This window comes from Rana temporaria, chromosome 6 (genome assembly GCF_905171775.1).
Source record: "Rana temporaria chromosome 6, aRanTem1.1, whole genome shotgun sequence".
NCBI lineage: Eukaryota > Metazoa > Chordata > Amphibia > Anura > Ranidae > Rana > Rana temporaria.
Window position 1 is genome coordinate 141,570,843 of NC_053494.1, and position 2,831 is coordinate 141,573,673.

General features: G+C 53.2%; 3 non-coding genes across 3 annotated transcripts; all 3 read right to left on the minus strand.

Annotated features, from left to right (window-relative positions):
* Positions 1 to 2: 2 nt before the first annotated feature.
* On the minus strand, positions 3 to 74 carry TRNAC-GCA. Its single transcript has one exon. It is a non-coding gene; the product is annotated as a tRNA-Cys (tRNA).
* Positions 75 to 188: 114 nt separating this feature from the next.
* TRNAC-GCA lies at positions 189 to 260 on the minus strand. Its single transcript has one exon. It is a non-coding gene; the product is annotated as a tRNA-Cys (tRNA).
* A 109-nt stretch (positions 261 to 369) lies between these two features.
* TRNAC-GCA lies at positions 370 to 441 on the minus strand. Its single transcript has one exon. It is a non-coding gene; the product is annotated as a tRNA-Cys (tRNA).
* Between the last annotated feature and the right edge of the window lie 2,390 nt (positions 442 to 2,831).

The window sequence follows — 2,831 nt, forward strand, 5'->3', positions numbered from 1 at the left end:
GGAGGGGGCACCCGGAGTTGAACCGAGGACCTCTCGATCTGCAGTCGAATGCTCTGCCACTGAGCTATACCCCCCTTGCCTTCTCCTCACAATTTTTTTTTTTTTTTTTTAATGAACCGGCTCAACGGCGTCGTTAAAGACACTCGCCGGCTCTCCCTTTCGGAGCGACCGCAGGCAAAACGCTGTGGAGGGGGCACTCGGAGATGAACCGAGGACCTCTCGATCTGCAGTCGAATGCTCTGCCACTGAGCTATACCCCCCTTGCCTTCTCCTCACAGTTTTTTTTTTTTTAATGATCCGGCTCAACGGCGTCGTTAAAGACACTCGCCGGCTCTCCCTTTCGGAGCGACCGCGGGCAAAACGCTGTGGAGGGGGCACCCGGAGTTGAACCGAGGACCTCTCGATCTGCAATCGAATGCTCTGCCACTGAGCTATACCCCCTTGCCTTCTACTCACAGTTTTTTTTTTTTTAATGATCCGGCTCAACGGCATCGTTAAAGACACGGGAAGCACGGAGGGCCCGGAGAGACTATTAACTGTACTATGGTCTGCATACCCTGTTGCCCACCACGTTATGGGCGATTTTACTGCCCTGTTGCCTTGTTGGCTGTTTGATCGTTGGACTTAGACACGAGAGTGAATGAACTGTTTGCCACGAACGCGCAAGCCAAGACTAAGGGGGTCTCTATACTGTTGGCCAGACACTGCCCCTTCACGATCGCAGAGACGTTAGCTGACCTGGAGGGTAGATACCTACTACTGAAAGGCTCCTATATGCATCATACTGTTACGCTGGCTAATATATACGTGCCGAATACACGACAGGTGTCTTTCTTTAACTCGGTGTCGGATATACTGACCCCCTTCAAAGCTGGTACTTTGGTATTGGGAGGCGACTTTAACGTGCCCCTCAACCCCACGCTAGACACGTCCACGGGCACAGCATCTACCCCGTTCAGTGCTCTGAGACGGATTAAAACGATCCTCCAGGACCTCCTCCTGCACGACACGTGGCGCGCCCTCCACCCTACTGGGAAGGATTACACATTCTACTCGGCACCCCACGACCGGTACTCCCGACTCGACTATTTAATGATCAGCCAGGAAGACTTACCTAGGGTGACCTCTGCGTCTATCGAACCCATGTTCCTATCGGACCACCATCCGATCTCGGCGACAATCTCCCTCCCCCCCTGCCGCCCTCGCACAAGGGTGTGGAGGCTTGACCCGTCCCTGCTCACAGACCCGATCCTAGCTAAGGACCTAGAGGCGTCTCTTGAACATTACTTTAGAGAAAACAGACCTGAGGACACGGATCCCCTTCTTAACTGGGAGGCCCACAAGTGTGTGGTCAGGGGCCTTATGATAGCGGCGGCTGCCAAACGCAACAAAGACAGACGTAAGCACTACGACAAGCTTCTCGATAGGATTAAGAAACCAGAGTCCGCACATAAACGCTCGCAAGCCTTAGCAACACTGCAGGAGCTGAGCCAGGCTCGTGCTGAGCTCCTGGAGATCATAGGCAAAAGAATCAGGCGTAACTACGCTTTAGCTAAGAAATCCTTCTACGAGCACGGCGACAAAGTGGGCAAGATGCTGGCGAAAGCCTTACAAGCCAAGAAAGCTAGGGCCAGCGTACATTATCTGACAGACGAAAGGGGCCGTAAAATACAATCCACTCCTGATATCGCCAAACACTTTGTCCGATATTATTCGGAATTGTACAACCTACCTGCCCCGACCTCACCGCAAACCCAAGACACAAGACAGAGACTCATAGATGACTTTTTAAGCCAGTACGGCCCCAACAAGCTATCAGAGGAGGCCAGGACAGACCTTGACAGGCCCCTAGACAGCACAGAGGTGGGCTTAGCCCTGCAGCAACTTAAACCGGGCAAAAGCCCGGGTCCAGATGGGTTGACTGCAGGATACTACAAGACCTATGCAAAGGTGTTGACGCCCTTCTTTGTGTCGGCCTTTGCCTCCGTCGCTAGTGCCCCTCCCCGAGATCTTCTGACTGCACACATAGTGGTCATCCCTAAACCTGACAGAGACCCGGCAGTAGTTACCAACTATAGACCCATTTCGCTCCTGAACGTGGACCTTAAGTGGTTCGCTAAGACGATTGCGAACAGGCTTCTCCCCTACCTGCCCACCCTCGTTGACCTAGATCAAGCCGGCTTTGTCCCTGGCCGAGAGGCCCGAGACAACACCACCACGGCTTTAAATATACACCACTGGCTCACCTCCAATGGATCCCCGGGATTTTTTCTTTCACTCGACGCGGAGAAGGCGTTTGACAGGGTGGCATGGGATTTCATGCAGGCGACTCTTAAAGCCACCAATCTTCCGCCGCTTCTGCTGAGCTATATATCCCTGCTCTACTCGGGCCCCACGGCTAGAGTCAGCGTGAACGGCCACCTGTCAGACGCCTTCTCCATAGCGAACGGGACCAGACAGGGTTGCCCCCTCTCTCCCCTAATTTTTGTGCTCACTCTCGAACCCTTTTTGCAGCGTATCAGAGCTAACCCGACGATCAAGGGCATTGACATTGGGAATCGCACCTACAAAATGGCAGCGTTCGCGGATGACATTCTCCTTTTCCTTAGAGACCCCCTCACGACTATACCCAACCTCATGGTGGACCTCCAGGAGTTTAAGACCCTGTCCAACTTTCAAATCAACCTATCCAAGTCATCCGCCCTCAACGTTTCTCTGCCCAAATCTGTCTGCGACCTGTGTCAACTAAACTTCCCCTTCAAGTGGAACAATAGAGCCATCAAATATCTGGGAATCCAACTCCCCGCCTCCCTGTCGGACCTATACCCCTC